Below are 14116 nucleotides of genomic sequence, written 5' to 3'. Positions count from 1 at the left end.
CTGGACCCTGACTGACTGACCCACTGACTCATTGACTCACTCGCTGGTTAATGTAGACACTATTACATTAAACACTCAAAATAAAACAGCACTTGATATCACTTTTTACTTGCTCACTTTTCTTCTGCCTGATTTTTTTCTTCTGACTGACCAATGACAGCTCACACAGTGTGTGTGTGTCTATAAAAACGGTTAAGTATTATTATAATCTGTAGGACTAGCAGAAATGATTGACATCAGACCAGAAGATCACTGGTTTGAGGCCATGAACTGACAAAAACATACCTGACCTTGCTATGATACTTCTCCTTCAGACACTTAGGTGGATCAGTCTTGTGCTGAAGGAGCTGCCCAGTGCTGTGATGGTGTCCTTGCAGGGGGACTGTCCATGAGAGACGACGGCTTGCCATCATCCTGCTCTGTCCCACCATGTCCACTGGGTCAAGTGGGTATCCCAGGACTCGAGCTGGCCCTCCTAGTCAGTCGGTCCAGCCCTTCCTGTCAGCAGTTGAGCTGCTGCTGCCTCAGCAAACTATTCCAAAGATGCCACCACAGAGTCATAACAAGTCATCAGGAGCGCCCCTGCACTCCAAAAGACCTCAGACTCTGAGCAGATACAGTCTGCTCTGGCTTTAAAGAGTGCACTGGCATGATCGGTCCAGCGGTATTGTCTGTGTGAACACCTAGGTACTTTCTATGAGGGGACCAATAAAGGAGTTCCAAGTAGACCTGACACAATATCACTGTGTGGAGATTACATTATATATATATATATATATATATACACTTTAAAAAGCTAATAAAATAGAAGTCCAGAATTCACCAATAGAATTGCAGTTTTCACCCCTTGACTCCCTGTCATTGTCCAGGAGACAGGGGGCAGGGGAAAGTGAACTAACTGTATTGAATGTAAAATAAATGTTCCTGTGTATCACATGTTCCTGAGAGAATCTGCTTTTTGTATGCATATTCACAATTAATATAAAATAGATTGCTGGGCGAAATGTCTGACTTTGTGTTTTTTTGTTCACGATGTCTTCCATTAAATTGTTTTCCACAGAGACCTCTCTCTAAGACATGCCTGAAGACACAAGCAGAGGAATACATTCAAATAACAGAAATAAGAGAATGGTTTAAATTCTTGAAAGTCTAATGGAGTTTTGAAATTACCTCTTCATATACTGTGGAGAACAAGATGTACCGTGGACATTGATAGTCTATTTGTTTTGTTTTTGTCAAACATGTATCATTGGTCCAACTATCAGCTTTTTTCAGTTTAATTGCACTCAGGGTGTTCATCAGTTAAAGAACTGGCCCAAGGGTCATCTCATGACCAATATTACAACCTTAGCTCACATGAGGCCAAAGCTATTTGAGTTCACTCAGCAAGACCCTGAGAGAAGTGGTCGAAAGTTCAGAAAACAAGTGGACGGGTTGAATTGATCCAGAGTCACGCTCTGGGGAACAAGAGTAAACTTCAGTGCTCAGAGTTTATCGAGGAATCCAAACCATTCAGATGGTGACAGAGCTACGCACTGTCGCTCAGGACAGCCTCATCACTGTCACACCAGAAGAATCACAAGAGAAAATATGAAGATGTTATGTTAATGACTAAGCGAGCCCCAATTAGCTGCTCCAGTTCAATGGTCCTGATGTTGTGCATGCTGGATCACTGTCATGTTTACTGGGGCACTTTAATACAACAGACTTTTAAAACCTGATTTTACTGCTTCAGCAAAAGTATCATCAGAGTTAATATTTATGAATACATTACTTTGTAAAAAATAAAGTTAGTAATAAATATATATTACTTCTTCCACTAGATCTACTTCATGACAAATGTAGAGGTTGAAAAATACATTTAATCTGTTGTACCCACACTACTTTGACTTTCATTAGACAAATATTAAAATGTGTTTTTGCAATCATACTGTACATCTTGACAGATATATGCAGGTCCCTAATGACGTGAATCCACATTTTAGCATTGGAATTTGAAGTGTATTCTTTGTATTAAGTCTCTCTAGATGAGCACTGGTTTCCTCATTAACTGACAGGAACATCTGACACAGAAAAACTACACCAATGAATACGTATTGGATTCTAAAGTGCCTAAAATGACTTATGCTTGTGTATTTGACAAGTTGGTGGGGTGACATGAGGAGATTTGCTCTCTACCAGAGGAGAGTGTGTATTCTTAAAAAGAGCCTTCTTTGTGTCGGTGGTTTCAGCAGCTTTGCTTTACTTGGACTTGGGGGCCTTCTCTCGGGTCTTCTTGGGCAACAGAACAGCCTGGATGTTGGGCAGCACGCCGCCCTGAGCGATGGTCACTCCGCCCAGGAGTTTGCTGAGCTCCCTCGTCGCTGCACGCCAGCTGCAGGTGGCGGGGATGATACGGCTCTTCTTGTTGTCGCGGGTGGCGTTTCCAGCCAGCTCCAGGATCTCAGCGGTCAGGTACTCCAGCACAGCCGCCAGGTAGATGGGGCGCTGGCACGACCGCGATGTGCGTAGCGTTGCTCTTTACGCAGCAGCCTGTGGACACGACTGACGGGGAACTGGAGCTCAGCGCGGGACGAGCGAGTTCGCCTTCTGCCTACTTTTCCGCCGGCTTACCTCTGCCAGACATTATGGCTGAAGTTTGCTCTCCTAAGACACGTCAAGAGAAACTGTTGTGAACAGCCCGAACCCTCCCTATATATCCGCGGATCGAGCGGACGGTTCACAGACCAACCAGAATAGAAGCCTATAGAGCAGCGGAGGACGGCCCACTCTCTCCTCCACACAAGCAGCGGGACTCAGGCGGTGGGTCGCTCCTTTGGGCGGCGCTGAGCTCTCACCAATCAGGACCCGGGGATCTGAAGCAGCGTCACCATCACGGCTGGTTCCGCGCTTAAAAGCAGAGTGTCGCGTCTCTGCCTCATACTTCTCCCGATCAGAGAGACAAGTAACAAAATGGCAAGAAACCAAGCAGACCGCTCAATCCACCGAGGCAAAGCCCCCAGGCCAACCGCCACCAAGGTTGCCGTAAGCGCCCTGGCCACCGGCGGCGTGAAGAAGCCTCACTGTTACAGGCCCGGTACCGTGGCCTGAGAGAGATCCGTCGCTACCAGAAACGACGGAGCTGCTGATCCGCGTTGCCCTTCCAGCGCCTGGTCAGAGAAATCGCTCAGGGATTTCAAGACCGACCTGCGCTTCCAGGAGCTCCGCTGTCATGGCTCTGCAGGAGGCCAGCGAGGCTTACCTGGTCGGCCTGCCCGAGACACCAACCTGGTGCGCCATCCACGCCAAGAGGGTTACCTGTTTCGCCAAGGACATACAGGCTATCACCGCATCCGCGGAGAGAGCCAAACCTTCGCCGCTGCTCCACTGACGATAACAACGGCTCTTTAAGCCACTAATGCACTCGCGACAAAACCTCTGCTGCCCTCACTAGTTACTGACTGTTCATACATATAATACACTGTAAATAACTGACTGCAGAGTTTAAAGTAAATATCTCGCCAATAAAGTTCCCATCAAAGTATTAGACAAATTAGTCTAATTTCTGTAAAGTAACTACAGTGAAGTTTAAATCAAAAATAAAATTTAAAAGGACATTTTTTATGCATTTTTGCCTAAAAACCTTCTGATCACCAGACTCGGCTGGACAAGACAAGACATCTTTTTACAGGTTTAAATATTTAACTATTTTAGCTTTACAACATTGCTTTAACAGCAAACAGCTTTTAGTATTTCACAATATTATATACAAAACAGTGTACAGTTAAATATTTGTTACATCAGTAGCTTTGCAAATAATACACATTGGAAAGTATGCAGACTAAGACCCGTCTTGCTATTAATCCAATATTCATTAAAATTAAGCAGTCACTTCACCTGTTAAATGGAACCAGAGTCAGAGCTGCAATAAACAGTACTGCTTATTCTAACTGTTAGTCTCAAAAATTCATGTGTAAACTTTAAGAACCTGAGAGATGACCTTTGTTTTTCTGGAGAAACTGATCTACCTAGTGCAAACATTTGTCAAACAGTTTAATTCTATTTAAAAAGATGCCTTTAGTAAAATGTTCCAATTGTAATAAAGACAAACATGTCCTCTGTGATTGGAGCCCAAAATCAAGTGAAATATTTGCAGCCTTGAACATAATTAAACAGTGGCATTACAGGGCCTTCATCAAATATAACATTCATACTCCACTGATATGACTGGAAATAGAAAGATGAAGTATTACTGAATGCTGTCAACACAAATATCACCATGAGGACACTATTATTTCACTGCAATTATATTTACTGATAACTTTACAAACAGCAACATTGTTTTCCAAGTCAAGATATCAAAGTATTTTTCCTAATTGCTTTCCTAAAATGAGTTCAAAAGCTCCACAGCTCCACCTCAAAACCCGCTTTCCAGCTGCTCCACATGTTTGTTCAGAGAGACCAGTAAAACTGCCACCTGCTGATGATCCCTTGTAATAAAGTCAAGACAGCAGGCAGCAAACACAATCATTGATGGACGAGGTTTCATGGTGAAGCCAGACTTCCTATCAGGAGCCTGGAACGGTTTGGCGCTGAGGATGCTGGGAGTCGCTCATTATTAGGACTACATTTCATGTCCATGGGGTGAATTTATCAATTTGACTAAATATTCACTTCAAGCGATGATCAAATCATTGGGGAACATTTCTCTTCATTTAATAACAAACAGTCAACAGGTTCCATCATCAAACAGAAACAATTCCACTACTCGAATAAATGCAAACACCAGATCAAACCTAAATAAAACTGTTGAAGTGCAGCACCTAAACATAAACAGCTCTTTTCCATGGTACTGATACAATTTATGTTCTTAGTTATCCAAGTTTATAGTTTTATTTTGTACAGTTAAAATATATGTTGTAGTGCAGTTCACAGGGATATTTATATTCTGCTTTGGGTGTTTGCAGCTTGTTGTTTATGACAGTTGTGGAGCTTGTAGTGCAGGTTAGTGCACATGCGTAGTTATATATTGTTGACCGCATTGATATCAAGCCTGTGTCCGCTAAGTCTGTGGATCAACATAAGTTCTGACCGTGACACCGGTGATATATGATAATGCGACCTGCAACGGCAGGACGCATGGACATGTAACGGATACTTGACTTTACGCATCACCAAGTCGGTAATGATAGAGATAAGTGTGTTTTAAAAGTCGCTTTGCTGGAACCGCAAATAAACCCTTTCAAATTTTTCCCTGCCTCCGGTTGAAGTGTGTTGCCACTGGGTTTCACACCAGGCCAGAAGTATATCTGTTGGACATGAGTCAAACTTGATTATCACTCTGCAGGCTGACAATATGGCCTATTGAAACGTGAGCGAGGTAAAACAGCCACACACCTTGATGCTACCTGATTGGGCTGCAGGACCGCCTCATGCTACAGGTAGTGACAAGGACACTAGCAGAACACAAAACCAGAGTAAAGAATCAGTCAGGAAGCGATGAGGATATAAACGTCTGTGGCCACCACATATAAAACTGTTCCCTTTCTTGTTGTTGTCTTGTTTTTGCCTCTTCATTGCACCTGTTGTCACTTTCATTTGCAATCTAAAACAGGTGAAATTGATTCACAATCACTCTTTGTGCTTCCTAAATGGACAGATTGATAAAACCTGAAGTCGAACCAATTTTGGTGTTTTACTGTGACCATTAAGTGTCCCTTAACATTTAGAGCTGTAAAAATTATCAGGTTGCTTTAGTTCAGATTGCTTAAATGATACTAATGTGATACTAACATAAAATAATAATAACATATATACTTTCAGACATCTGCATTTCTTAACCCCCAAATGTTCCAGTTGAGCTCTACAGTTCAACCTCTGTCAGCAGCAGAATAATGGACTCATGAACATGGAGACACTCCCACGTGCTGTTACACTGACGCCTACATTCAGCCAATGACAGAGAGGGAACGGTACAGAGGTTAGGATTGTGGTATATGTGATGTGTTCAATACAGCCTGAAGCCACTACTTTTATTCATTGGATCGGAATATCGTGACGATGCCTGAAACTGCCGAAGCCTGCGCCCAAGAAGGGTCTCCAAGAAAAGGTAAGTAAAGGCCCCGGTAAGGGCGGAAAGAAGAGGAGAAAGTCCAGGGCTGGAGAGCTACGCCATCTACGTGTACAAGGTGCTGAAGCAGGTCCACCCTGACACTGGGATCTCCTCCGCTGCCATGGGCATCATGAACTGCTTCTGTGAGCGACATCTCGAGCGCACGCTTCTGTGAGGTCATTTCATTACAACAAGCGCCCACCATCACCTCCAGGGAGATTCAGACCGCCGTCCGCCTGTTGCTGCTGCCCGGGGAGCTGGCTAAACACGCCGTGTCTGAGGGCACCAAGGCCGTGACCAAGTACACCAGCTCCAAGTAAACGACTCTAAGGAGACATCAAAGCAACGGCCTCAAGAGCCACACACTTTCTCTATGGAGACAAACTGTCCTGACCTAATGTCATGTCCATCAACATTAAAACAGCCACTTTAAACTAATACTGCAACTGTGGTTAATTAGATCATGGTTTAATTCTAATAATTGGGGATCATATTGAAGTAGGTTTTCTTGTCCTCGTCCACAGGGACAATATATTATAAATGACGGATGTATTTTTTATAGTGCAGTAATACACTGGTGTATAGAGGCTGCCAATGGTTATCGCATTTAAGGATCTTTAGTACACAATATACCCATATATTAATAGTCCACATTAGTCTAAAATATCCATTCAGAGCAGTGCACCTAAACACAATCAGCTCTGTCCATGTCCCAAACAAGGTATCCAATTTAGTTGACAAAATATACTGTTAAAATTACAGCCTTTTTCAGATTTACTTTATCTTAGCGACAAGTTTGTTAACACGCCTACATTATACATTGTCATTGTTGGAAAACTAATCAGAATAGGGTTAGAGAGGTTTACATACAAAGGAGAGCTATTATGATTTGCAACTCTTAAATCTGAAAAACTAAATTGCTGTTAATTTACACTTGAGCACATTGAGATTCTGAACTTGAATTAGAGTGTAATGCACTGACTCATATTATCATTAAGTATGTTTAACTTAATGTTATGTGAGTGTTATGCTTTAGTATGATTGTTGTGAAACCAAAAGATCAACAAGTTTAAATTGCTGCTGCAAAAACAGGTCAGGTCTTATGGACAGAGTGAGAACAACTTAAAGACTTTTCTTATTGATGGCGAGCCTCCCAACGTGATTCCATCTGAAGAAGAGATCCTTCAATATTCCCTGTGGTGGTAGGGTGGTGCTAGTCACCCGACTGCACATATGTACCAATAAAGGGTGCACACTTTAAGGAATCGCCACAGGAACAGTCACTGTCATTAACACACCACTGACACCAGTGACAAAACACACCAAGAGTGATCACAGGAAACAGATTCTTAAAGACGACTGACTTGAAAGACTGATTTATTTTAGCGGGTCTAATTTTATTTTCATACAAATGTCTTTCCCAATGCTTGTGAATTATCACCTTCCACTTTAAGTTAGTAAAGTTACATTTTGTATATAATTGTTTGTGTATTGTGTGTAATTTCATTTATGTTATTACAGTCTATGTCCTCAGCTCCTCATCGACCTAGTAGATCGCACCCGCTGCCAAGTGGTTACAAAAGGGAAATATGCTTTACAGTTAGATGAATCCACACAGATATATTAAACTCGCCCAGCTGCTTGTTTTCCGTTGATACAGTTTTGACGGAAAACGTAATGCTGCTTTGCTCCACGCTGGAGTGGACATGCACAGGTGAGGACATTTTTTACAAACTAAAAGAAGAGGACTATCTTGGGAAGACTGTATTGGTGTGTGTAATGACAGGGCTGGAGCGATGCTAGGAAAAGAAAGGACTGAAAGCGAGTGTCTTACAAGTGGCGCCGCACGTAAATTTCACTGTATTATTCACAGATAATCTCAGGCAAAACACTTGAACCTTGAGCTTAAACATATTCTTGACACTACTAATAAAATAGTCAACTACATACAAACACGCTGCATCACTATCAGATCCCCTCTGCAGGAAATGCTGAGTCGCCTAGTATGAACTGCAGGACGAGTTGCGATATTTCTGATCTACATGGATCCCAGCTCGCTGACCACCTCACTGACCCTGGACTGGTTAACAAGGCCATGAGTTTGGTGTGAAAAGACTTTCAGTCCTGACATACATAAAGAATAAATACAGATCGCAGCCAAACGTGGAGAATGGGACTCCGAGTGGCCGTCTCCAAAATATAGCTGAAATGGACTTGCCTGCTCCATGCATGCCCACTTATTCCGGCTAGGGGTGAGTTCAAGAAATGAAAGTAATGTAGGCTAAAATAAATAACCCTAAAGTTTTGCACATGGTAAGCAATAAGGTGTCTGCTGTCATGCATACAGACGCCGCATAGACATCAACTGCGCACTTGTTTATACTTAAAGCATGTGCTCACTCAGCCCTGCTGTTTATACAGGGAGATTCCCTGTATTCTGGTTATATTCTATTTCCTACTATAAAATAATATCATGGCTGTAAGGCTGTTGTTCTTTTGTGTTGTATTAATGCCCGTGTTTCCATAGGCCTAATAGTGCGTGTGCGTGGCTGTGCGCAACATTATTTACCACATCCAGGGGAGGTGGGGGTCGCCAGTCTCTGGCACCGTTATTTTGGGGGTCGCAGGCTGAAAAGTTAGGGAACCCCTGACATAGTACATGATACTTTACCAATCTTAGTGAAAGTTCGATATCCATAACATGATTAAGGTTAGTGTAAATGTGGAGGCGATTGTTGGAGGCAGCAAGAAAGTGTTGTATTTATGTACACATGTTGGGTGGAAACTCACTAGAGACAAAGTAAAAATAAAGTATAGATTCAGTCACGAGTTAACATAGTTTATATATTGATTATTACTAAGATCATTTATTCCATCAATTTACAGGAAGTTGTTGTATTGTTGTAATCTGGAAGAACGAGTGATTAGTGTTGAGCAGAGGATGAGCTCATTGACTTCAGTGTGTGGCTCTTAAAAGAGCTGCTGTGTTGTTGAGCTGTTGTAAAGTGAGTTTATCCACCGAAGCTGTACAGAGGCGGCCCTGTCTCTTCAGAGCATACACTACGTCCATGGCGGTCACGGTCTTCCTCTTTGGCGTGCTTGGTGTAGGTGACAGCATCGCGGATCACATTCTCCAGGAAAACCTTCAACACGCCGCGGGCTTCTCGCAGATCAGACCTGGAGATAGCGCTTCACCCGCCACGGCGAGCCAGGCGGCGGATGGCGGGCTTGGTAATTCCCTGATGTTATCACGGAGAACTTTGCGGTGACGCTTGCGCCTCCTTTTACCGAGCCCTTTTCCTCCCTTTCCTCGTCCAGACATTTCTCTTCAGTGATGAGATCTTAGTGAATAGATGCTCCGCGGGAAACAATACAGCTATTCATAGCCTGACTGAGGACCTGATAGAAGACAGAGGCGGCCGTCTTCCTCCTCTGTGGATCCTCGTGGCCGCTGATAATAAAGTCTATGGTGCGCTAGCGCCTCCACAGGTTTGGATGTAGGACGGTAGATATTAAGGTCTGACAGTTTTGTGTAATAGGACTGTAGCACGTTTCATCAGCAGTAATAGTGCCTGGGGAAAAGCGCTTAGTAAACATAAGAGCAACATTAGGACTGATTAGGGAAGTACTTAGACAATGTATGAAATATTGAGTAACCTTGTGTGCAATCAGTGGTCATACAAAAGTGACTGTAGCTCATGATTTCTCCCTGAGCCCTGTTATCCTCAAATTGACATTGTTTATCCTTTGGAGTCATTTTTGACCACAGCAATTAAAACCTCCAGAGAATTATAATAAAATTGTAACCTAAGTGAATGTTTCAAGTATGGTTTGTTTTTGTTGACTACTTAAATAGCCTTTATCTAAAACACAACCCCCACCAAAAGTACATGTTATATTGAACTCGATGTTAAATACGTGTAAAAGAACACTGATGCGTACACTGTGGATCCAGGTCAATGAATATACATAATCATGAAAATCTTATTTTTACCCAGCTGTCCCCATTAAATTAGTAAAAGTCAAATGTGAAGCTAAAAAATGAAGTAACCTATTTATTTATTTCGAGAAGTTAAACATTTAATGGGGTAAAATTTACCCAAAGGACAACAGGAAGGTAAAAATTACAACAAAGACATAACAATGTAATAGACAAATTGACTCTTTAAATGTGGTCTTTTATAAGAAAACATGCACCGATTTGTTTTATCAGCGCTAAAAGTCATGTTGTAGTAGGTCAAAAGTGTTAGTGCAGGGTCAAGCAGTGTAAGCACTTGATGCTTGTCTGGAATTGTTTTTGATAGTGTTATGAACATGCCCATTTATTATTAGTCCGGGTGACAGTGATCAAAGTGTTCATCTTTCATTTGGCATCATTGAATGCCCACCAGTTTTAAAAGCACCTCATGTATGCTAGAAAGTGTTGTTGATTACAAACTGTCATTCTGCTGGATTCTGTTTTACTATATTCATCTGGTTTTATTTGCAGAAAATGGACCTTAGAAGAAATGGTCATGGTTTTTAAAGTATGAGCTTGGATGGGGGTGAGTGAGGGATGGGGGATGTTGTTTTTATCATAGTTAGAATGGAAAAGTACTTTGTGTTATAGTGTTTGTATCTAAAGTACTACATAAATAAAGTCTGTTTGAATGGTTAAAATTACATGCTTTACATGCTACAATTTACACACAGCAATCTACACAAACACTTACACATACTGCACACGTGTGTACATTCTGGATACACAGAGTGTTTGTTGACACTAAGGCCTTCATTTGTAATATGAATATGTTATTGGTTATAAAAGTTCGAGAAGACTTGATCTATTGATCATTGTGGTAACATATTGACAGGTTGACAGAGATTTTCTCACACAAAACATTAATAATTTAATGTATGAGTCAAATAGTTTTTGGGAACCTCTGTCATGTTTTAATGATTATTTTACAATATATAAAAACATGTATCCTAGTGTTAATGTGAAGAGCAAAAGTTGGTATTTACTAAATCAGACAGCAGAGAAACTGCAAATTCAGTAAAGCATAAACATTTCCTGCAAATAAATGATGGAACCTGTTGACTTTTGGTATTAAATGAAAGAGAATGTACCACAATATTAATTTGATCACGTCAGCGAATATTTAGTCAAAGTGACAAATTAAACCCATGGACATGAAATGTAGTCCTAATAATAGAATGACTCTCCAGCATCCTCATCATGACACGTTCACGGCTCTGATAGGAAGTCTGGCTCAACTCACCATGAGCCTCGTCCATCAGCGGTGTGTTTGCTGCCTGCACAATAACTTCTGACTTTATTACAAAGGGATCATCAGCAGGTGCTTGTTTTTACTCGGTCTCTCTGAACAAACATGTGAGCAGCTGGGAAACGGGTTTTAAGAGCTGTGGGAGCTGAACTCATTTTAGGAGAGAAACGAGTGGGAAAAGCCGAGCAGCGCTGCTCACCGCGGTGAACGGGTGAGGTTTGAGGCTCCACTGACAAAATGCAGAGAGCATCAGAGCCTCATGACTTCAATATGAAGACAGACAAGTCCGCTACCTGCTTCCCCACTGTCAGCCTCCAGCACCGCTCACCCACTGAGTTTTCACTGTTTATCAGTGAAGAGAAAACACAAGTGCCCTGGTGTTCACACTGCACACAGGAGCTTCACGGCTCGACTGAGTCTTCACGGTTCTCATGGTGTGTTCAAGTACTGCCTCCCGATCAGGACTCTTCTACAGTCCGGTCACTCACTCCGATAGTTCCTCGTTGATCTAAACGCAAAGAGAAAGATGACAGAAGTCGCTCCAGCTCCAGCTCCAGCCCCGCCGCCGCCAAGGCTAAAGCGGCCAAGAAGAAGGTCGAAACCGAAGAAGGTCGGTCCCAGCGCTGCGAGCTCATCGAAAGCCGTGTCCAAGTGTCCAAGGAGCGGAGCGGCGTGTCAGTGGCCGCCCTCAAGAAGGCTCTGCCGCCGGAGGCTACGATGTGGAGAAGAACAATGCCTGGGCAGCCAACAACACCATCAAGAAGCTGGTGGTCAACGAGACCCTGGTCCAGACCATGGGAACCGGGGCCACCGGCTCGTTCAAGATGAGCAAGAAGGTGGAGACCAAGGTCCAGAAGCCGGTGAAGAAGGCCGCTCCTGTGCCGAAGAAGCCTGCCGCCAAGAAACCCGCAGTGGCTAAAAGCCCAAGTCAGCGGCAGCCAAGAAGCCAGCAGCCGCCAAAAAGTCCCTGAAGAAGGTGACGAAACCAGCAGCGGGCTGGAAGGAGCCCACCAAGAGCCCCAAGAAGGTGGCAGTGAAGAGCCCCAAGAAGGTGGCGCGAAGAGCCCTAAGAAGGTGGTGAAGAGCCCCAAGAAGGTGGTGAAAAAGTCCCCTGCACCCAAGAAAGCCCCTGCGAAGAAGGTCGCTAAACCTAAAGTGAAGAGGACAGCAGCCAAGAAGAAGTGGGAGATGTCCTCACTGTGAAACATGTCCATCCTGGTAAAAGGCTCTTTAAGAGCCACACACGTCTATCCACAAAGAGCTGCTTCATCAATCATCACCACTGACAATAAATATGTAGAGACAGAGTTCTAACTAAAGGGAGTCAAGTTATACAGAAATATATTAAATATCTATTTCAGTAATGTCAAGATTTAGGAAGTATCAAACATCAAATACTATCAAGTGATATAAAAACATATATTTACACTTTGGGAGGGAAAAGCTACGGAAGAGTATTGCATCTACTTAAAAAAAAAGATAATTATCTCGAAATTCTCATTTTCTATTTTATCAAGAAAGTCATCACCTCACTTAAACTGTTTGTAACAAATGGTTGATGAACAGTCTGTTCATGCACTTGAAGGACTACTACACCAAAAACAATGTAAATTTGCAAAAATTGTTTACTGCTTTGTGTACTTTTTCATCTAATATACCAGCTCAGTACAGTTTTGTAGACAATGTGAAAGTTCTTTATGAAAATACAAAAGACATCATCCTCTAAACCTTTCTGATGTTAACAGGAAGTCTTTTTGTGCATTTTGTTGTGTTAAGGTGTCCAAGCCTTACACTGAAGCAGAGTTGAATTATTTTGGAAGTGTTGTTATTGAAAAATGTTGATGTTTGAAATGCCTGAGCAGGCTGGGTATGTTACTACTTTCCAATTTCTTGAATTATTTAAAAGCTTTTCATTTATTTTATAGTGGTATTGCTGACACTTTGCAGAGCATCTGTTGAACCCTGTGATTCTATAAAAAAAGCTAGACCTATAAACAAATTGAGCCTTTACAAAGTCATGTTTTCACACATTTTGTTATGTAAATGACTAAGAAACATCTATTTAAAATTTACTTGATTTATTGTCTGTACTCAGTTTGAGTAGAATCTTTGGAAAATGGTTCTCACACAGTTGCATTTTTTAATAAGAAATTATAATTGAATTGGAGCCTCTTGCTCATGTCAGCTGTTATTACTGGCTGTGTTTGTTTGTTAATCTGTAATATACATTAAGGAGTACCTCAAAAGTGTCCTACTCTTTTATAAATAAAAACACTGGTTTCTCTCTTTGTTTTGGTAAGCATTCAGGATCAAACTAATTGTGTCTTTACTGCAGATAAGTTTAACTACCCATTGCCACAAATGGTACCTGACTATTTATTGTAAGCATTTATTTGTTCTAAAACTGGTGGACCCTGTCTCACAAAGCAGACTGCTTGACTTTGATAACTGCAATTGATAAAAACTTATATTATCTATCAAATTCCTTCACAGGGAATCTTTTAAGTAGACATTTCCTGTTACTTATTGTTGTGGATCAGATGCTACTGCATGTTTTATACACTAGGTGGCAGCAGTTGTTAAATATGAGTAATTAAAGAAGCAGAAAAGCATTAGAGTAAAAAAACACTAAGATGCACATATATGTTGCTGGGCATCTTGCAATAAAGCTACTTTTGGGACTTAAACTGTTTCATCCTTCAAAACACGAACAATAGTTATTGTGAAATGTTTATGGATCAAACATGGGTTAATTCAA

At 41.9% G+C, this 14116-nt stretch overlaps 1 protein-coding gene and 3 pseudogenes across 1 annotated transcript in view; 3 read left to right on the top strand and 1 right to left on the bottom strand.

The window, feature by feature from the left end:
• LOC118116027 (histone H1-like) overlaps positions 1 to 14116 on the top strand; it is a 444527-nt gene that overhangs the window by 2523 nt on the left and 427888 nt on the right. The gene's annotated exons all lie outside the window — the stretch shown is intronic.
• LOC124852637 lies at positions 2242 to 9413 on the bottom strand (annotated as a pseudogene).
• On the top strand, positions 2953 to 3390 carry LOC124852595 (annotated as a pseudogene).
• Positions 11847 to 12561, top strand: LOC118116723 (annotated as a pseudogene).

Source organism: Hippoglossus stenolepis, chromosome 10 (assembly GCF_022539355.2).
Source record: "Hippoglossus stenolepis isolate QCI-W04-F060 chromosome 10, HSTE1.2, whole genome shotgun sequence".
Classification (NCBI taxonomy): Eukaryota; Metazoa; Chordata; class Actinopteri; order Pleuronectiformes; family Pleuronectidae; genus Hippoglossus; species Hippoglossus stenolepis.
The sequence above is the reverse complement of the archived record's forward strand: the minus strand, read 5'-3'. Positions and strand labels throughout refer to the sequence as shown.